The sequence below is a fragment of the Ursus maritimus genome (assembly GCF_017311325.1).
Source record: "Ursus maritimus isolate PB19 chromosome X unlocalized genomic scaffold, ASM1731132v1 scaffold_X1, whole genome shotgun sequence".
In the NCBI taxonomy this organism is placed as follows: Eukaryota; Metazoa; Chordata; class Mammalia; order Carnivora; family Ursidae; genus Ursus; species Ursus maritimus.
The window spans coordinates 63,452,803-63,475,160 of NW_024423319.1; the positions used below are offsets into that span (position 1 = coordinate 63,452,803).

Genomic DNA, 22,358 nt, shown 5'->3' on the forward strand with positions numbered 1-22,358 from the left:
TTTTTTTTTTTTTTTTTTTTTTACAATGGGCAAAGTGAAATTTCATTTCTGCTTTCCTCTGAGGGTAGTCTTTTTTTTTTTCCTACAAATTTTTATTTAAATTCGTTAGTCAACATGCCGTGTAATATTGGTTTCTGGTATAGAATTTAGTGATTCACACTTAAATACAACACCCAGTGCTCATCACAAGTGCCCTCTGAGGGTAGTATTTTAACTTACTTAAATCTTAATTCATTCCTTTTGAGCTAAAATGTACTCCATCTTGATAAAAACCTTCCAAACGTTTCTTTCCTAAAAAGAATTTAGTATGCTTTTCTTACAAAGTAAAAGCAGTAATACTTGTACTGATTTACTTTTTGCTTTAAAGTGAATAGAATGTATGGAATTTAATGTGCCTCAAATGGAACAAAGTAAATCTAAGCTTTTCAAATAGTTACTACGTATTTCCCACCTTCAAGTGATCTTTATTTTCTCTTTATTCTATGTAAAATCATTACATCTTTCCCTCTTTTTTTTAAGTGCTATGCCCACTGTGGGGCTTGAACTCACTATTATCAAGAGTCACATGTTCAACCAACTGAGCCAGCCATGATAAGTCTAGTTATGTCACCATACAAGGCTATATCATAATTATTGACTATATTGCCTATGCTATACATTACATCTTCATGACTTATTTATTTTATAACTGAGAAGAGTTTAAATGGAAGTTTTTCAGGTGGGAGATACTTGTGAAGATGATCTGAATTGCTTTTGCTTTGACATTTTAATTCTATACAGATACTTTAGAGGATTTTCAAAAAAGCATGAACAATTAGAAAGTTACATCTTTCAGTCCTATTCACTTATATTATTTCTCCTAGATTACAACTTATATTCTACTGAGGTGTCAGCTAGTTGAAAGAAACAGACCTATATGACTCAGACCTGAAAATTAGAAACTCAGGATTTTGGCCATTTCTGAATATCTTTTATTTAGTCATTGTGAAATGATAAGGAAACTATTTAATAGTTAAAGAACATACAGCATTTGCATTCTGGGATTTGGTATTCTCCTGGATTGGAGCCGTCAGCTGAAAAGAAATGAATGAGGATGTTTAACCAGGGAAACAATTATTTGTAGCTTTTGGTGGTAAAACTGTCATAGAGTTAGGTTACACATGTAGGGCAAGATTCTCAAATATCATTATGAGTACACATAGAGTAGGAACTTTAGTTGTGTTGAGGCAGGAGGATTAGGTTTGAATAGGTTTGTTGTATTATTTTCCACTCTTCTATCAGTGCAGAATTTACTGATTTTTCTCTTGTTTCTTTTTAGTTGAGTCCTCTCTTAATGCTAATCTTCATACAACTTTAATTTTTAGGCATGGATTACATAATTAGTTTGCTTCTGACCAATTCCTTTTGAATGCTTCAGTTTACTTAGAAGTCTTATAAAAGACAAAGACTTATCAGTCTTAAGGTGGCTTCTACAAAATTTAGAACCACTATTCTGCTTTTTAAATCAAATGAATTCGATCCAAGTTTTTGTGAAAAAAGAGATTCCCCCTTTTTTGTTTTTAGGGAGATATTCAGTGATAGGAGATTTTCAGTGGCTCTTTGTATTCAGGATACTTAACTTATGAAGGACTGCTTTTAAATAGATCTTGTTTTAGGACTTGAGAAGGTTTAGATTTTAGTAATGCCTTGTTTTTTGTTGTAAATTTTGGATTCTGCCCTTGGGAAGAGATTTATCTTCTAAGGTGATTATTCTGAGGTGCCTATGCCAGATGTGACTTGTCATCTCATATACTTAATTTTCATGTTTTTAGATGGCTGAGAGGCCTCAGTGTTTTTTTTTTAGATAATGTAAAATAGATACCAGTGTTCTTTATTTCCTGTTTCAGTATTTTTGTTCCCATTTTCTTTTTGTAAAGGAACAAACGTATTTTATATCCCCTCAGATTCTTCAAGTGAAAGATGTTAATATTTCACAAGGGCCAAAAGAGGCATGTGGGCTTAAAAAGTTTTCATCTTTTAGAAGATACCTAGAGAGATCTCTGAAGAATTAGAAGGGAAGATATCTTTTAACTTCCCTTATTTGTGGCACAAACTTTCTTTCTTTATTTTTATTATGTTCAGATAGCTGGCACAAACTTTCTATCAGACAGGCCCATTGGTCCTTCCTCTATCCCACTATAAAATTTATGTTTAACATTATTAATTAGAAAGAGTATTACAATAGTAAGATTCAGGTTGAGTTAAAGGCCAAAAAATCTTATCATAGAGAATAGAAATTATAAAGCCACATTGTAAAACTTTGTGTCCTGGATACACATAAATGTGGATACCGACTTTTTTTTTTAATACTGAATTTGGATTTTTTTTCAGGAAGCAGAGCTTCATGTAAGGCTATGATATCCTAGGATGAGATCCTGGGTAGAAGAAACTTGTGCTTTTCTATCTCATTCTTACTATATAAGTAACGTTTACTGCTTTTTGGTCTCATAAGTCAACAAAGTAATAGTCTAGTTTGACAGGTAAGTTTAAAAAATATATAGATAACAGATTATTTTAATTTCTATTTCTGTTCCATGGTTTTATAATCTCTGTGGAAAAAAAAATTCAAGCAGTTATAGATTACTTCCTAATTAATACTTTTAAAACTAGAGATGTTCAGATGTCCTCAGATCATGTTGAATCTTTTAGTTTGAGTTTGTTTTTTCCTAATTAAAACATTTTTAAAAAGATTTTATTTATTTATTTGACAGAGAGACAGCCAGCGAGAGAGGGAACACAAGCAGGGGGAGTGGGAGAGGAAGAAGCAGGCTCCCAGTGGAGCAGGGAGCCCGATGCAGGGCTCGATCCCAGAACCCTGGGATCACGCCCTGAGCTGAAGGCAGACGGTTAACTACTGAGCCACTCAGGTGCCCCTAATTAAAACATTTTTAAAATTTGATTATAATTGACACATTCTAACTCCTGTTTGGAGGAGAAATTGTATGAAAGATGAAAATTCCAGTGAAGTTACTGTCAAAAGATCTATCAACAATTCAGTTAATAACCAAGTCACTTTTTTAAAAAAAAGTTTAAGTAATCTCTGTCCGATGTGGGGCTCGAACTCATGATTCCGAGATCAAGAGTTGCATGCTCTTCTGACTGAGCCAGCCAGGTGTCCCCAGGTCACTTTTTAAAAATAACAACTTTATTGATATAAATCACATACCATACAGTTTATCCCTTTAGAGAGCACAGTTCAGTGGTTTTAGTATATTCACAAACCTGTGCAGCCATCACTATAATATTCATCACTCCAGTAAGAAACCCCATACCAATTAGTGGTCATTCCTCGTTTCCCCTCACATTCCCTACCCCAGATCCTAACAACCACTATTTTACTTCCTACCCTTATGGACTTGTGTATTCTGAACATTTCATATAAAAGGAATCCTACAGCATGTGGTATTTTGTGACTGGCTACATTCATTTAGCATGTTTTCACAGTACATCCATGTTGTAGAATGACTCAGAACTTCATTCCTTTTTATCACTGAATAATATTCCATTCATCATTTGATAGATATTTGGTTTGTTTCTACTTTTTGATTATTATTTATCATGCTGCTCTGAACGTTCATGTATAAATTTTTGTGTGAGCATGTATTTTGTTTTTTTTGTACCTAGGAGTAGAATTGCTGTGTCATATGGTAACACTGTGTTTAACCAACTATTTTTCAAAGTGGTTGTACCATTTACATTCATATCAGCTGTGTATAAAGGTTCCAGTTTTTGTTGTTCCTAGGTGGCTCAGTTGGTTGAATGTCGGACTCTTGATTTTGGCTCAGGTTATGCTCTTGGGGTTGTGAGATCCAGCCCTGCATGGGACTCTGCACTGGGTGTGGAGCTTGCTTGGCATTCTCTCTCTCCCTTTCCCTCTGCTCCCCCCTACCCCCCACTCATGCTCGATCTCTTCCCCCCCCCCGTCTTAAAAAAAAAAAGGTTCCAACTTTCCACATCCTCACCAACACCTCCTGTTGTCCATGTTTTTGATTAACCCTTTCTGGTGGGTGTGAAGTGGTATCTTGCAATTATTTTTATCTTGGTAAAGTATGTATTTATCAGTTTAACTTTTAAAATGTGCAATTTAGTGGTGTTAAATACATTTACAATATGTAATAATCGCATGTACCCCAAACTCTTTTATCATTCCAAACAAAAACTTTGTACCCATCTTGATAATTTCTTAAATGGTGTGAGTCAACTGGATATCCATCCACATGTAAAAGAATGAAGGTTGGACTCTTAACTCCTACCATATACAACTTAAAGTGGAGCAAATACCTAAATTTAAGAGATGAAACTATTACAGTTCTTAGGGAAAAACAGGGGCTAATCTTCATGACCTTGGATTTGGCAGTGGACTCTTAAAGGAGATGTAAAAAACTCAGGCAACAAAGAATAATTTGAACTTCATGTAATTTGAACTTCATGAAAATGAAGAACTTCATGCATCAAAGGATGCTATCAAGAGGGCGAAAAGACAACCACAGAATGGGAGAAAATATTTGCAAATCTTATATCTGATTGATAAGGGTTTAATATCCAGAATACATAAAGTACTCTTAAAACTCAGCAACAAAAAGGCAATTAAAAAATGGACAAGGGACTTGAATAGCTATCCCTTTACTTTAAAAACAATTGTGGTAAAATATGTAACATAAAATTTACCACCTTAACCTTTTTTTAAGTGTGTATATCAGTAGTGTTAAGTACATTTCCATTGTTGTGTAACCAATCTCCAGAGCATTTTCATCTTGAAAAACTGAAACTCTTTTCCCATTAAACAACAACTCCCAATTTTCTGTGGTTTCCCTTTACTTGTTAATCAGTGTCTTTATATTTATAAGTGTTTCTCGAAGACAGCATATAATTGGGTCTTGTTTTTTAATCCTCTCTGACACCTGACTATATCTACAGTGATAATGGGACACACTCTCTTAGTTGATGTATTTAGATCATTCATATTTAAAGTGAAATTTGATAAATAGTTGGATCAATATCTGTCATGTTTGCACCTGTTTTTTTTTTTTTAATTTCTCCTTTTTCGTCTTTGGGTTTAATTGAACATTTTATATGATTTCATTTACTTTCCTCTTTTAAATGTTAAATTATACTTCCTAAATTTTTTTTTACTAGTTGCCTTTAGTTTGCAGTATACATTAATATCTTGTTTAAGTCCACTTTTAAATAACACTACAGGTTTCCCCTGCTATTGTAACATAGAACATTCTTATGAAACATTTCATAAGCTGAAATAGCTTACAGTGAAGAAACAATTACCATTAGTTTACATAGAAAAAATTTTGAACATTCCCAGACCTCAGAATAACCTCTTTTAGGCTTTTCTGATACCTTCGTACAGATCTTGCTAATGGATTCACAAAATGAATTAAGATAAAGCACAAATGCTCACAGACACAGTTAAAAGGTGAGAAGCTGGTGTAGTTCCCTGGGGAAGGAGCTTGGCAGTGCCATTATTGCTGCTCAGCATGTGCACTGCCTCTGTAAGAGCTTGCTGCAGAACAAACGCTAAATGTTCTTATCAGTTTTGTCTTCTTTCATAAAAGTGAAAATCCTCTGGATTTCTTTTGGTTAGTGAATAGTACTAATGTAGGTGTTGCATAAAAGTGAAGTGCTGGAGCACCTGGGTGGCTCACTTAGTTAAGCATCTGACTCTTGATTTCAGCTCAGGTCATGATCTCAGGGTGCTGAGATCGAGCCCTGGTAGGCACTGGGTGTGGAGCCTTCTTCAGATTCTCTCTCTCTCCCCTTCTGACCCGCCCACCATCTCTCTCTCTCTCTCTCTCTCTCTCTCTCTCTCTCACACACACACACACACACACACACACATACACACAAAAGTGAAGTGGCATACCACAAACTTTAGAAAAGCAGGGGATAACTGTACATCACTTTACAAGCAGTGTAGGTACCTTGTAACAGTATTCTCCGTTCTTATCCTTACTCATAAGCTATAATCACCCAATACATTTTTGCTGTTATTAGTTTGAACAGTTAATTATTGGGTCACTTAAAAATAAAAAACAAAAAATGTTGATTTTACTTTAATTTGTTCCTTCTCTAATGCTCTTCTTTTATGTAGATCTTTGTTTTTGACCTATATAATTTTTTTTCTATCTGAAGAACTTATAATATTTCATGCAAGCCAAGTCTGCTGGTGACAAATTACTTGTTTTTGTTTGTTGAGAAAGACTAGTTTGTTTTCACTTTTGAGGGATCATTTTGCTGGATACATGATTCTAGCTTGGTGTGTGTTTTTTTTCTTTCAACACTTAAAATATTTTATTCCATTCTCTTCTGCTTGGGTGGTTTATGACAACAGATCAGATAAAATGCTTATCTTTGTTCCTCTATAGATAAGGTGTCTTTTTCTCCTGGTTTTTAATATTTTTCTCTCTCTTTGGTTTCTGTTGTTTGCTTATGATATAGCTATGTGTAGGTACTTGGTATTTATCCTGCTTTTGTATTCTCTGTGCTTCCTGCATTTATGGTATCTGTTATTAATTTTGGCAGATTTTCCCACCACTGTTATTTCAAACATTTCTTCTGCTTCTTTCTCCTTTGTATTCTCATTACATGTATTTTACAACTTCTGTAATTGTCCTACAGTTATTAGGTTTTCTGTTGCCTTTTATTTTTTTTTCTCTTTGCACTTCAGCTTGGAAAGTTTCTTCTCCTCTTCTCTTCTTTCTTTTCTTTCTTCTTTCTTTCTTTCGTTCGTTCGTTTGTAAAGTTTCTGTTGACCTATCATCAACCTTCACTGTTTCTTCCCTCTTCCAGCTCATTGATTTCTTTCCTTCCCTGGGTCTAGTCTTCTAATGAGCCCATCAAATGCATTCTTTATTTCTTTCACAATGTTTTAGATTTGTAGCATTTCCTTTTATTTGTTTATTACAGTTTTCCTTGCTCTGCTTACTCACGTATTCTTGCATGTTGTCTATTTCTTATTTCTGTCAGTAGAGTCCTTATCATATTAGTCAGAGTTATTTTAGATTCCCCTATCTGATAATTCCAAAAGTCTGTGTCTTACCTAAGTCTGATTCTGATGCTGTCTTTGTTTCTTTAGATTGTGGGTTTTCTTGGTTTGTTTGTTTGTTTGTTTTGCCTTCTGACATGACTTGAATTTTTTGGAAAGCCAAATACAATGTTTCTCGTAATGGGAATTTAGGTTATTAGGCTTTTAGTGTGAGCTTTTATGTTACTCTGGCTAGGAACTGGGCTTTGTGTTGTTTGCTGTAGCTGTAGGTACTAGAGGATTCATTTCTTTATAATTTCTTTGTTTTAATTATTTTTCTTCCCTGTTGTCTTTCAGTTTTGCTAGTAATTCCTTCCTTTTTTTCTTAAGGGCTTAAAATCATGACCCTGAGATTAAGACCTGAGCTGAGATCAAGAGTCAGATGCTTAACTGATTGAGCCATCCAGGTGCCCTGCTAAGAATTCCTTCTTAAATAGAGTCTATATTGGGCTTTCTCATTTGAAATTCAGTTATTATACTGGATCTGTGTTGATGTGGTGATAAGGATTTGGGGAGGGATAATGTTCTATAATCTTATCATTAAATCTTAGTTATTTTTAGAGGTCCTGAGTCCCTGGATTAAGGCCTTCAGAAGTGTTTCTTCTTTTTATTTTTTTAAGATTTTATTCATCTATTTGACAGAGAGAAAGAGAGAGAGAGAGCACACGCACAAGCAGGGGGAGTAGCAGGGGGAGAGGAAGAAGTAGGTACTTCACTGAGCAGGGAGCCCAATGGGGGACTTGATCCCAGGACCCTGGGATCATGACCCGAGCTGAAGGCAGACCTTAACCAACTGAGCCACCCAGGCGTCCCCAGAAGTGTTTCTTAGTCATTCCCCAACCTTAGGTGAGACAGGAACACTAGAGGAGGCTGAGGTTGTCTAATTGCTCTTCCTCTAGGTAGATTATGTCCTATTAGAGTAGTTTACTTTGAGGGCATGACTTTGTTAAGAGAATGCTTTGGATGTATTTCAGTAGGTCTACTTTCCCCTCCTGCTCAGGGCACAAGAAGATTTTCCACAGATTTTAACTGAAAACCTGAAAACCTTATGGGGGCTCCTGGAGGTAAAACCCAGGAAAGTGTCTCCTCCCCAAAAAACTGGGACCCCAGGAATTTTTTTAACTCTCAAATTAATCCATACTTGGCCTCTAACAATTCATCAATTACTGTTAAAGTGTTCCCACACCAGATAAGCTGTATCTGCCTGTCTGGTTTTCTTGGTGGTGATTTGCCCTGTGACCTCAGTTCTCTAAAGGATGTAAGATAAATTATAGATTTTCAGTTTGTTCATATTTTTTCTTATTAGCATAAGAGTAAGGACTTCTAATCCCCTTAAAAGTTGCAGCTGACTGGCTAGGTTTTTTTTGTTTTTTTTTTTCCTAAAATAAATGGACTTATGTGAAATGGCATAATTGTCTATGGCTTTAATTTTGGTGCTCTCCTTTGTTTTAAATGCTTGTGTTAACGCCTTTCAGGTCTTGGTCATTGTGAGGATTAGGTTTTAATTTTAGTTGGAAGCTTTAGGAATTGATTTTATGGTGGTTTGTTTCTTTTACTGTTACCAAGTTCTCTTTAGTTGTTGCTGCATCCAGGGGTATTGTGGTAAGTGCAGTGGTTTAAGCATGAGCAGTAAAACTAGAGAACTCAGGTAATTTCATGTGTGCATGAAGTACTTTATTAAAAAATTCAGGGGCGCCTGGGTGGCACAGCGGTTAAGCATCTGCCTCCGGCTCAGGGCGTGATTCCGGCGTTACGGGATCGAGCCCCACGTCAGGCTCCTCCGCTATGAGCCTGCTTCTTCCTCTCCCACTCCCCCTGCTTCTGTTCCCTCTCTCGCTGGCTGTCTCTATCTCTGTCAAATAAATAAATAAAATCTTTAAAAAAAAATAAAAAAGTCATTCTTTTTTGGATGAGTAATATTCCATTTTATATGTGTGTATATTTGTATATATGTACATATATGCATACACCACATCTTCTTTATCCATTCGTCAGTTGATGGACACTTGGAATGGTTCCATATCTTGGCTATTGTAAATAATGCTTCTATAAACATAGGGGTACATGTATCCCTTTGAGTTAGTGTTTAATATTCTTTGGGTAAATACCTAGTAGTGTGATTGCTGGATCACAGGTAGATCTATTTTTAACTTTTTGAGGAACCTCCTTACTGTTCTCTAGACTGGCTGCACCAGTTTGCATTCCCAACCAACAATGCATGAGGGTTCCTTTTTCTGCATATCCTTGCCACCACTTGTTTCTTCTGTTTTTGAATTCAGCCATTTTGACAGGTGTAAGGTGATATCTCATTATAGTTTTGATTTGTATTTCCCTGATGATGAGTGATGAGGAGCATCTTTTTTTGTCTTTTGACCATCTGGATGTCTTATTTGTAGAAATGTCTGTTCATCATGTCTTCTGCCCTTTTTAAAATTGGATTATTTGTTTTTGGGTGTTGTATAAGTTCTTTATATATTTTGGATACTAACCCTTTATCAGATGTCATTTGCAAATGTCTTCTCCCATTCCTTAGGTTGCCTTTTAGTTTTGTTGATGGTTTACTTTGCTGTGCAGGAGCTTTTCATTTTGATGAAGCCCAGTAGTTTATTTTTGCTTTGTTTCCCTTTCCTCAGGAGACCTATCTAGAAAAATGTTGCTACGGCCAATATCAGGGACTTTACTACTTTTGCTTTCTTCCAGGATTTTAATGGTTTCCTGTCTTCCATTTAGGTCTTTTATCCATTTTGAAATTATTTTTGTGTGTGGTGTAAGAAAGTGGCCCAGTTTCATTCTTTTGCACGTACCTGTCATGTTTTCCCAACACAATTTGTTGAAGAGACTGTCCTTTTCCCATTGGATGTTCCTTTCTGCTTTGTCGAAGATGAATTGACTGTATGGTTGTGGGTTTATTCCTGGGCTTTCTATTCTATTCTGTGTTTCTATTTTTTGTGCCAGTACCATACTGTTTTGAGAACTACACCTTTGTAATATAACTTGATATCCTGAATTGTGATACCCCCAGCTTTATTTTTCTTTTTTAAGATTGCTTTGGCTTCTTGTCTTGTCCATTTTTGCCATTCTAATGGGCGTAAAGTGGTATCTCAATGTGGTTTTGATTTATTTTTTTTAAATAATATTTATTTTGTTATATTAGTCACCATACAGTACATCCCCAGTTTTTGATGCAATGTTCCATGATTCATTACTTACATATAACACCCAGTGCACCATGTAATATGTGCCCTCCTTAATACCCATCACTGGCCTGTTGCAGTGCCCCACCCCCTCCCTTCTGAAGCCCTCAGTTTGTTTCCCAGAGTGCATAGTCTCCCATGGTTCATTCCCCCTATTGTTTACCCTCCCTTCATTCTTCCCTTTCTTCTCCTACCAATCTTCCTATTTCTTATGTTCCATAAATGAGTGAAACTATATAATTGTCTTTCTCTGCTTGACTTATTTCACTTAGCATTATCTCATCCACTCCCGTCCATGTTGCTGCAAATGTCGTGTAATCGTTCTTTCTGATGGCTGAGTAATATTCCATGTATATATGGACCACATCTTCTTAATTGTGGTTTTGATTTGAATTTCCCTGATGGCTAATGATTTTGAACACTTTTTTGTGTGTCTGTTGGCCATTTGTATGTCTTCTTTGGAGAAGTATCTGTTCATATCTTCTGCCCATTTTTCGATTTGATTATTTGTTTCTCGTGTATTGAGTTTGAGAAGTTCTTTGTAGATCTTGGATACCAGTCTTTTATCTGTAGTGTCATTTGCAAATATCTTCTCCCATTCCGTGTGCTGCCTCTTAGTTTTTTTGACTGTTTCCTTGGCTGTGCAGAAACTTTTTATCTTGATGAAGTCCCACAAGTTCATTTTATTATTTGTTTCTCTTGCCTTTGGGGATGTGTCATGAAAAAGGTTGCTTTGGCTGATGTCGTAGAGGTTGCTGCCTATGTTCTCCTCTAGAATTTTGATGGATTCCTGTCTCACATCGAGGTCTTTCATCCATTTGGAGTTTATTTTTGTGTATGGTGTGAGATAGTGGTCAAGTTTCATTCTTTTGCATGTAGCTGTCCAATTTTCCCAGCACCATTTATTGAAGAGACTGTCTTTTTCCCACCGGATGTTTTTTCCTGCTTTATCAAATATTAGTTGCCCAAAGAGCCGAGGGTCCATTTCTGGGCTCTCTATTCTGTTCCATTGGTCTATGTGTCTGTTTTTGTGCCAGTACCATGCTGTCTTTGTGATCACAGCTTTGTAGTACAGCTCGAAATCCGGCATTGTGATGCCCCCAGCTTTGTTTTTCCTTTTCAACAGTTCCTTGGAGATTCGGGGCCTTTTCTGTTTCCATACAAATTTAAGGACTGTTTGTTCCAGTTCTTTGAAAAATGTCCTTGGTATTTTGATCGGGATAGCATTGAAAGTGTAGATTGCTCTGGGTAGCATGGACATTTTAACTATGTTAATTCTTCCGATTCATGAGCATGGAATATCTTTCCATCTTTTTATGTCTTCCTCAATGTCTTTCAAGAGTGATTTATAGTTTCTAGAATATAGGTCCTTTACGTCTCTGGTTAAGTTAATTCCAAGGTAACGTATGGTTTTTGGTGCTATTGTAAATGGGATGGATTCCCTAATTTCTCTTTCTTCGGTCTCGTTATTCGTGTATAGAAATGCAACTGATTTCTGAGCATTTATTTTGTATCCTGCCACGTTACTGAATTGCTCTATAACTTCTAATAGTTTGGGAGTGGCTTCTTTTGGGTTTTCCATATAGAGTATCATGTCATCTGCAAAGAGAGACAGTTTGACTTCTTCTTTGCCGATTTGGATACCTTTGATCCCTTTTTGTTGTCTGATTGCTGTTGCAAGGACTTCTAGTACTACGTTGAATAATAATGGCGAGAGTGGGCATCCTTGTCGTGTTCCTGATCTTAAGGGAAAGGCTTTCAGCTTTTCCCCATTGAGAATGATATTCGCTGTAGGCTTTTCATAGATGGCTTTTGTGAACTTGAGGAATGTACCCTCTATCCCTACACTTTGAAGGGTTTCAATCAGGAAAGGATGCTGTGTTTTCTCAAATGCTTTTTCTGCCTCTATTGAGAGGATCATATGATTCTTGGCTTTTTTTCTTATTGATATAATCTATTAGATTTGCGAATGTTGAACCACCCTTGCATCCCAGGTATGAATCCCACTTGGTCATGATGGATAATCCTTTTAATGTACACGATGGGAAGAGGTCTTCATAAGGCAATATTACTCCTGCCATTTATAAATGAGGAGGCCGGGCCTCAGGGCAGGACTCACCCTGTCACCACATCTGGTGAACTGCAGAACCCCGCTTGCCTCTAGAACAGAAGTGTCACCCAAGTCTGCCCTGGGTGGCTCCTCAGATTTCACTGGGGCCAACTCCTTCCTGTAGAATTTTGGCATCCATATTCATCAGGGAAATCGGTCTGTAATTCTCCTTTTTGATGGGGTCTTTGCCTGGTTTGGGGATCATTGATCTCTGCTCTAATCTCCATCACCTGCCTTCTCGTGTGTGGGTTAGGCCTGTTCTTCTGTTCCAGCTCCAGCTTCTTGAGGTAAGAATATAAAACCTGCATTTTAGATTTTTCTATTCTTTTTTTTTTAAGATTTTATTTATTTATCAGAATCGCCAGTCATTGACCAATTTCATAACCATGGAACCAGCCCTACAGGAGATATTAAGGGAGGTTCTACAAAAGTAAAAAGGCCCCAAGAGTGATACACAAAAGAAAGTCACAACCAATACAAAAAAAGACTTTACTGGCAACATGGCATCATTTTAGATTTTTCTATTCTTTTGAGTGAGGCTTTGATGGCTATGTATTTTCCCCTTAGGACCGCCTTTGCAGTGTCCCATAGGTTTTGGACTGATGTGTTTTCATTTTCATTGTTCTCCAATAATTGCTTAATTTCCTTCTTAATTACCTGGTTTGCCCAATCGTTCTTGAGCAGGGTGGTTCTGAGTTTCCAAGTGTTTGAGTTTCTTCCAAATTTTTCCTTGTGATTGAGTTCCAATTTCAAAGCATTGTGGCATGAGAATATGCAGGGAATAATCTCAGTCTTTTGGTATCATTTGAGACCTGTTTTGTGACCTAGTATATGGTCTGTTCTGGAGAAAGTTCCATGTTCATTTGAAAAGAATGAGTATTCTTTTGTTCTGGGGCGTAGTGTTCTGTATATATCTATGAGGTCCATCTGGTCCTGTCATCCAAAGCTCTTCTTTCTTTGTTGATTTTCTGCTTAGGTGATCTGTCTGTTGCTGAGAGCGGAGTGTTCAGATCCCCTACTATTAACGTATTATTATCTATACGTCTCTTTATTCTGGTAAAGAGTTGGCTTGTGTATCTAACTACTCCCCTGTTGGGGGCATAGATATTTATAATTGTCATATCCACTTGTTGGATACATCCTTTAAGAATAATATAGTGTCCTTCTGTATCTCTTACTACAGTCTTCAGTTTAAAATCTAATCTGTCTGATATGAGAATTGCTACCCCAGCTTTCTTTTGAGGTCCATTGGCATGAAAAATGGTTTTCCATCCCTTCACTTTCAGTCTGGATGTATCTTAAGGTTCAAAATGAGACTCTTGTAGACAGCAAATGGATGGGTCATGCTTTTTTATCCAGTCTGCAACCCTGTTTTGTTTTATGGGAACATTTAGGCCATTCACATTGAGAGTGATTATTGAGAGATATGATTTTAATGATGTCATGTTGCCTGTGAAGTCTTTGTTTCTATAGATTGCAAATTTCTGTTCTGTATCACTCTTGGGGTCTTTTTACTTTTATAGAACTCCCCTCAATATTTCTTGTAGGGCTGGCTTGGTGGTCACATATTCTTTCAGTTTCTGCCGGTCTTGGAAGCTCCTTGTCTCTCCATCAATTCTGAATGACAGCCTTGCTGGATAAGGGATCCTTGGCTGGATGTTCTTCTCAGAGCTTTGAAAATACCTTGCCAACCCTTCCTGGCCTGACAGGTCTCTGTAGACAGGTCTGACATTATTCTGATATTTTCCCCTCTGTACGTAAGGATTTTCTTCCCCCTGGCCGCTTTCAATACTGTATCCTTGCATCTAATATTTGCAAAATGCACTATGACGTGATGTGGTGTGGGTCTGTTTCATTAATCTTGGGAGGGGTCCTCTCTGCCTCTTGGACACGAATGCTTGTTTCCTTTGCCAGATTAGGGAAGTTCTCAGCTACAGTTTGTTCAGATATCTCTTCTAGACCTCTCTCTTTCTCTACCCCCTCAGAGATGCTGATGATTCTGACATTGGAATGTTTCATTGAGTCAGTAATATCCTGTAATCTACATTCTTGAGATTGGATTTTTTTGAGCCAAGTTTCCGTTTTTACCTTCTCTTCTACCATCCCATCTTCCAATTCACTAATTTGTTCTTCTGCCTCATTTACCCTGGCTGTCAGAGAATCTAGTTTAGACTGTGTTTGATTCATAGCATTTTTAATTTCTGCCAGATTCGCTCTCATTTCTGCCCTTGGAGATTCTATATTCTCGTTAATGTTTTTTTCAAGCCTACACGTCATCTTGACCATTGTTATTCTGAACTCCATTTCTGACAATTCGGTTATATCCATATCCATCAGTTCTGTGGCAGAGGCTACAGTCTCTTTGTCCTTTCTTTGCTGAGGGTTCCTCCTCCTTGTCATTCTGATGAGGAGAGGTTGCGGGGATGCACAGAGCCCAAATTATTGACCGGGACCCAGGCAGTGTGCATTTGTTTTATATGGACCTTAGGGATGTGGGCTTCTTGATTTTTCAGTCTGCCTTCTGGGGGAGGGGCCTGCCGCGTTGATACTCAGGCAACCCTGTTTGGGTAGAGTAGCCCCATCACTTGCGAGGGGGGATGGGGATGGGCACAATGTGAACTGGTATTTTTGGGGTTTTGTTCTCTGGCGCATTTCCCTGGCGGTTTTCTGTCCCTCTTCTGAGAGTCAGAGCAGCAGTGGCCATATCCTAGCCTCTGTCTCAGAACAGAGAGATCACTGTCTGCTCTCCACTGAGCTCTCCTGGCAACTTTAACTCTGTTTCCATCAGTGCTCCTAAAAACCCCGCAGCGTCCTGGGATGTGTACCCCACAGCCACTCTTCCATCCCTCGCTTCCAGTGCTGGTACGTCTCTGTCCTTTGTGCTTCTAACACCGCCAGCCGCCCCTGGTTCCCGCGTGCGCTCCCGAGCTCCCTGTTTCGGTGTGGTTCACGCGCGCTCCGGAGCGCTGGTTTTCCAACTGGTCGTGCGTGGGCTTCAGAGCTCCTGGTTTTAGTCTAGTTCGAGTTTGCGCTCTGGAGATCTGGTTTTCAGTTTGGACACACACGCTCCCGAGCTCCCGGTTTCAGTCCGGTTCCAATGAGCGCTCCGGAGCTCTGGTTTTCAGTCTGGTTGCGCGCACATTCCCGGGCTCACGGTCTCAGTCTGCTTTCCTGCTGGTGCCAGCCCGCCAGTCCGCGAGTTCGGCCCACTTCCCAGTGCAGGTGGCTACTCCTTCCCACTGTCTGAGTGCGGCGGCTCCCTCCCCCTTCTGTTTGTCTTCCGATATCTGTTTGTCTTCCGATATCTGTTTGCTGATTCACAGCTCCTCGCTTTGTACCTCAATAATCAGCGCTGGAGATGTTCATTTGTAGAGATCCAGATGTATCTTTCTACGTCTTGAGCTGATTTCGTGGGTGTTCAGGATGATCTGGTATATATCCATCTCGATTCAGGGGACCACCTGTGAAAGGGTCCCCTACTCCTCTGTCATCTTTTTCCCCCTCCATGAGAAAAATAGGTATTAACTCTTAATTGTTTCGTAGAATTTGCCTGTGAAGCCGTCTGGTCCTGGACTTGTGTTTGTTGGAATTTTTTTGATTACTGATTGAATTTCTTTCCTGGTTATTGGTCTGTTCAAATTTTCTGTTTCTTCCTGTTTCAGTTTTGGTAATTTTTATGTTTCTAAAGAATTTATCAGTTTGTTGTGGGTTGTCTAATCTGTTGGGATTATGATTTTTCATAATCTGTTAGTTGTATTTTTCTGGTGTTGGTTGTTATTTCTTTTCGCTCATTTATGATTTTAGTAATTGGAGTCCTTTTTTTTTTTTCCTTGATAAGTCTGTCTAGAGGTTTATCAATTTTGTTGATATTTTTAAAGATCCAGCTCATGGTTTCATTGATCTCTTCTATTGTTTTGTTGTTGTTGTTTCTATATCGTTTATTTCTGCTCTAATCTTTATTTCCTTCTGCTGGTTTTAGGTTTTGTTTGTTTTTCTTTTACTAGCTCCTTTAGGTGTAAGGTTAGGTTGTTTATTTGAGATTTTTCTTGCATCTTGAGATATTCCTGTATTGCTAAAAACTTTCCTCTTGGGGCGCCTGGGTAGCGCAGTCGTTAAAGCGTCTGCCTTCGGCTCAGGGCGTGATCCCGGCGTACCGGGATCGAGTCCCACATCGGGCTCCTCTGCTGTGAGCCTGCTTCTTCCTCTCCCACTCCCCCTGCTGTGTTCCCTCTCTCGCTGGCTGTCTCTCTGTCACATAAATAAATAAAATCTTTAAAAAAAAAAAACAAAAAAAAAACAAAAAAAACTTTCCTCTTAGAACCACTTTTGCTTCCTCCCAGAGGTTTTGGACCATTGTGTTTTCATTTTCCTTTGTTTCCATGTCTTGTTTTATTTCTTCTTTGATTTCTTGGTTGACCCATTCATTGTTTAGTAGCATGTTATTTAACCTCCATGTATTTCTGGTCTTTCCAAATTTTTTCTTGTGGTTGGCTTCTAGTTTCATAGTGTTGTGGTTAGAGAATATGTATGGTATGACTTCGATCTTTTTAATTATTTGGGGCTTTTTTGGGTGCTGATGCGAGGAGAAGTTGTTTTATTATTAAAATCATATGGAAATTAAAATTTAATGGTATTTCCTTCAGGGTTTTAAATTCTTTAAATTTGGTAGATGAAGCTGTAGCTTTTAGTCCGTATTGATTCATGTGGCTCTAGTTCATTTAATTGCTGTATAGTATTTTGTTTTGTGAACATACAATCTATTTGTTCTTTTTTTTGTGTTTGTGTGAATAATTGGTTTATTTCCAAATTTTCTCTCATGTAAGCAGTGCTGCGGTTTGTCTGTTCTTTGTTCATATCTTTAGCGGCTATGTGCAACACAAACTTTCTAATAACTTTATAATATTTGCCTGATATAGCAGGCCTTTTTAAGATATTTACCATTTTAACCATTTCTAAGTATATGATTCATTGCCTTTAGGTACATATATTTGCATTCTTGCACAATCATTACACTCTCCATTTCCAGAACTTTTTCGTCTTTTCCAACACAAAACAATACCCATTAAATAGTAAATGTGTATTACTTCCCCCTTCCAGTCCTGTAATGTGCTTTCTGTCCCTATAAATTTGACTATATTAGGAACTTCAACTATGTGGAGTTACACAGTATTTGTCCTTTTGCTGTGTTTGGTTTATTCATTTAGTATGTTTTCAGAGTTCATTTATATTATAGCATGTATCAGAATTTCATTCCTTTTTGGGGAGTATCATTCCTTTTATTTCACATATCTGTTGTGTTTTATTTTTCCATTTATCTCTCTTTGACAGATTTTGGTTATTTGTACCTTTTGGCTGTTATAAATAATGCTGGTATGAGTGTTGGTGTGTACGTCCCAGCTTTCATTTCTTTTAGATACATACTTGGAGGTGGAATTACTGGGTCATATGGTAATGCCATATTTAACTTTTTGAAGTAATACCATACTGGTTTTCTGTAGTGCATGAACCATTTGATATTCCTGCCAGCAGTACATTCAGGGTTCCAATTTCTCCACTTCCTCATCAAGACTTATTTCTGTTTTTTTGTAATATAAATGGGTGTGAAATGGTATCTTATTTTGGTTTTGATTTGCTTTTCCCTAATGATTAGCAATGTAGAGCCTCTTTTTGTGAGCTCATTGGATATTTGTACATCTTTTTTTCTTGAGAAATGTCTATTTAAGTCATTTGCTTATTTATAAGTCTGTTTTTTTGTTGTTGAGTTCTCGGATTTTCTTATTTATTTTGGATACCAATACCATTTCAGATATATGATTTAGAAATATTTTCTCATGTTCTCTGGGTTGTGTTTTCAATCTCTTGGTGGTGTCCTTTGATGCACAAAAGGTATTCATTTTGATGAAATCCAGTTTGTCTATTTTTTTTTTCTTTTGTTGCATTTTACTTTTGGTGTCATATTCATGAAATGTTCATGAAATACAATGTCATGAAGATTTTTTCCTATGTTTTCTTCCAGTAATTTAATAGTTTACGTACTATGTTTAGTTCTTTGATTTTTCTGTGTTAATTTTTATATGTGATATCAGGCAAGGGTCCACCTTCATTCTTTAGCATGTGGATATCCAGTTTTCCCAGTACTATTTTTTGAAAGAACCACCCTTTCTCAATTGAATTATCTTGACACCCTTGTTGGAAATCATTGACCATATCTACACAAGGGCTTAGTTTTGAGTTTTCTGTTCCATTGGTCTATATGTTTGTCCTTATGTTGATACCACACTGTTTTGATTATATTAGCTCTGCTGTTAGTTTTGAAATCAAGAAATGTGAGTTCTCCAGCTTACTTCTTTTTCATGATTGTTTTGGTTTTTTGGAATTCCATGAGCTTCTCCATGAATTTTAGGATGGGTTTTTCTATTTTTGCAGAAAATGCTGTTGGATTTTGATAGGAGTTGTAATGAATCTCTAGGTCGTTTGTGTATAATTGTTATTTTAACAATATTAACTTTTTCTGACCCATCAACACAGTGTATCTTTCCATTTATTTGTGTCTTTAATTTTTTTCAGCAGTGAAAACAGTGCTGTTTTACAATTTTCAGTGTATAAATCTTTTGCCACCTTGGTTAAATTAATTCTAAAATATTTAATTGTTTTCAGTGCTATTGTAAATGGAATTGTTTTCTTAATTTCCATTTTGGACTGTTAATTGTTAGTGTGTAGAAATGCAACTGGTTTTTGCGTGTTGAATTTGTATACACTAACTTTACTGAACTTGTTTATTAACAGTCTCAGAATTTTTTTTGTGATATATTTAAGGTTTTCTCCATAATAAGGAGCCATTGTGTGAACAGAAATAATGTAACTCTTTCCAGTTTAGATAATAATATTTTTATCAATGCTATTTTAAGCAATCATGAAGTGAACAAAAATTTTAAATTACTTACCATTCATTTTTCTATAAAAAAACCATTTTGGTCAATGTGATCATACCAATTATATAAGCAAATTTCAGAGACTGTGTGGTCCATTGTTGTGTCTTAAACACAGCAGCCCATCTATGGGAACAGATAGATGAATGAGTTAAAAGTGATAAATAGTTTTGTAAGACATTATCATTGAAGAAGTGTGGGTAATGAATACACAGAATCTTAGAACTGCATGTGAATCTACATTTATCTCATAATAAAAAATTCAGTTTAAGAAGTGGCTAGTTCCTGTATGCATAAACATCTCCAAAATAATAGTACAAAAGAATACACATAAAATATTTGGAATTCCAGTTCCTCATGGAAAAAAAGTAGTAAAACATTCAAAGGAAAGAACACAGCTTGTAGTTAAGAATACTGACATTAGGATTCAAAATTTGTCTAAAATCTAGTCATTCATGATATGGTTAGTTTACAGGAAGAATTAAATTTTTTTTGATCCACTTGCAGATAGGCGCGTCAGATTTCACAAGTCATCTGTATCAAGCCACTGTTGAAATTGTGTGACGGTAAGCATGAAGGCCGAACACATTGTTCCTCAGTGGAGATTTTTAAGTACTCTTCAAGGATGGTTTTAAGGACTGACTTAGCATCTAAAGTTAAGAAATGTATATTAGTACTGGTTGAGTCAGCTTCACATTTTGGTAGAGGGAGGAAGAGAGTAACAACTGTGTCTATATTTAATAAATATCATTTGTAATAGTTCATAGTTACAAAACTGGTAAGTTAATGTGTGTGGTTTTGCCTTAGGAAGATTGTTCACTTTACAAAAGGATTGATAAATGTTGGCTTTTTAAATAGTTGGTTTTGGTGTATTTAAAATACCATTTCCACAAATGAGACTTAGACAATTACAAGGATCATCTCTAAAGTGTGATTCTAAAAATGAGACAGATTTAAAAAACTGACATCAGAGCTTTTATATGCAGATGAGTATTTCCCTTCTAAGTATTAGCTGTAGGAGGCCATGCTGATACCAGTGATGTCATTCCTGAGGACATTTTAAGAACTCTCCTTTTGTAACCCATTTAGAAGTCAAGCAAGAAAAGAAATATTCAGGAATACTTCACATTTTAGCAAAAACTAATTTTACCCAACTTGATAGCTCACCACATTTGATTATAAATGACATTTGGTTATTTGCAAAAATCACATATACCCTCAAAGAGAGAAGATTTTTCAAATATATGGGCAAATTTTTTTAAGTATCAAAAATTTTTTTTTACCACTTGGCTTCTACCTGGTCTCATAATTTATAATATAACACAAACATGTTTATGTCTAAAAGTACTATCCTTCACAGAAGGAAAGATTTCTACTGATAGTATCCAACTGTTTTAATTTTTACATCTGGCGATACTAATATTAACGGGTTATGCTGATTTATCCATAGTCCTACACTTGATCTTAGCCAAAAGGCCGAGAAGCGATTGATTTATCCATAGTCCTGAACTCAGCTACAGTATGAATTCATGTGATCGCTGGCTTTGTGGTCGTATTTCTGTGAGTTCTAGGAATGAGTGAGACAATCGTTATTCTGCCAGTTTGCTATACTCTTTTCTAAAGAACAACTTTTTTGCTCTTTGTAATCTGTTGATGGGCCAATATGTAGAATGACATCATTCGTGCTTATTTTTGAATTTTGGTTATAAGGAATTTTGTGTGCCATTGATAGACATGTAGCATCTTTTGCTCTGGTTCCATTTTCTAATTTAAGATTAAGGACTTTGAGTAACTCGACAATTTTTCATATATCTAAGTGTTTTTGAAAGCAAGGTTATGGCAAAAAGTAGAAATTACACCAAGTTTTGGTACCTTTATTCTAGAGACAAGTTTGTTTCAAAATTTTGTAAAAACAAAACAAAAAAACCCTCTTCATCAAAACAAAACCACCAAAATCCTGCGCAGTAGTATGTGTGTTGGATCTCATTCTTTTTCCTTCCCTTAATATTCTGGGTTCTCTCTAGCTAAACGTAGGAAAATGGTGCAGAGGGGACTGTTGGCCTTGGGGTGGGCCCAGTGCACTGCTTGAATGGGGATGGTGCCTGCCCAGGAAGCACCAACACAGCTGTTAACCCATTCAGTGTTTTAATTTGCATTCTGTTGATTATTAGTGAGGTTGTAGTGCTCTTTCTCCCAATTTTTTGTTACCCAGTTGTATTCCCTTTTTATTTATTTATTTATTTATTTATTTATTTATTTGTCTTTTTTTTTTTTTTAATTAATGATTTTTTATTATGTTAGTCACCATACAGTACATCCCCGGTTTCCAATGTAAAGCTCGATGATTCATTAGTTGCATATAACACCCAGTGCACCATGCAATACGTGCCCTCCTTACTACCCATCACCGGTCTATCCCATTCCCCCAACCCCCTCCCCTCTGAGGCCCTCAGTTTGATTCTCATAGTCCATAGTCTCTCATGTTTCATTCCCCCTTCTGATTACCCCCCCTTTCTTTATCCCTTTCTTCCCCTACCAATCTTCCTAGTTCTTATGTTCCATAGATGAGAGAAATCATATGATAATTGTCTTTCTCTGCTTGACTTATTTCACTTAGCATTATCTCCTCCAGTGCCGTCCATGTTGCAGCAAATGTTGAGAATTCGTTCTTTCTGATAGCTGAGTAATATTCCATTGTATATATGGACCACAACTTTTTAATCCAGTCATCTGTTGAAGGGCATCTCGGCTCCTTCCACAATTTAGCTTTTGTGGACATTGCTGCTATGAACATTGGGGTGCATATGGCCCTTCTCTTCACTACGTCTGTATCTTTGGGGTAAACACCCAGTAGTGCAATGGCTGGATCATAGGGTAGCTCAATTTTTAACTTTATAAGGGACCTCCACACTGTTTTCCAGAGTGGCTGTACCAACTTGCATTCCCGCCAACAATGTAGGAGGGATCCCCTTTCTCCACATCCTCTCCAACAATTGTTGTTTCTTGCCTTGTCTATTCTTGCCATTCTAACTGGCGTAAGGTGGTATCTC

The 22,358-nt window shown here is 36.9% G+C and overlaps 1 protein-coding gene and 1 pseudogene across 7 annotated transcripts in view; one reads left to right on the forward strand and one right to left on the reverse strand.

Annotated features, from left to right (window-relative positions):
* Nucleotides 1-22,358, forward strand: part of ATRX (ATRX chromatin remodeler) — a 345,341-nt gene that overhangs the window by 36,691 nt on the left and 286,292 nt on the right. The gene's annotated exons all lie outside the window — the stretch shown is intronic.
* Nucleotides 20,648-20,796, reverse strand: LOC121103899 (annotated as a pseudogene).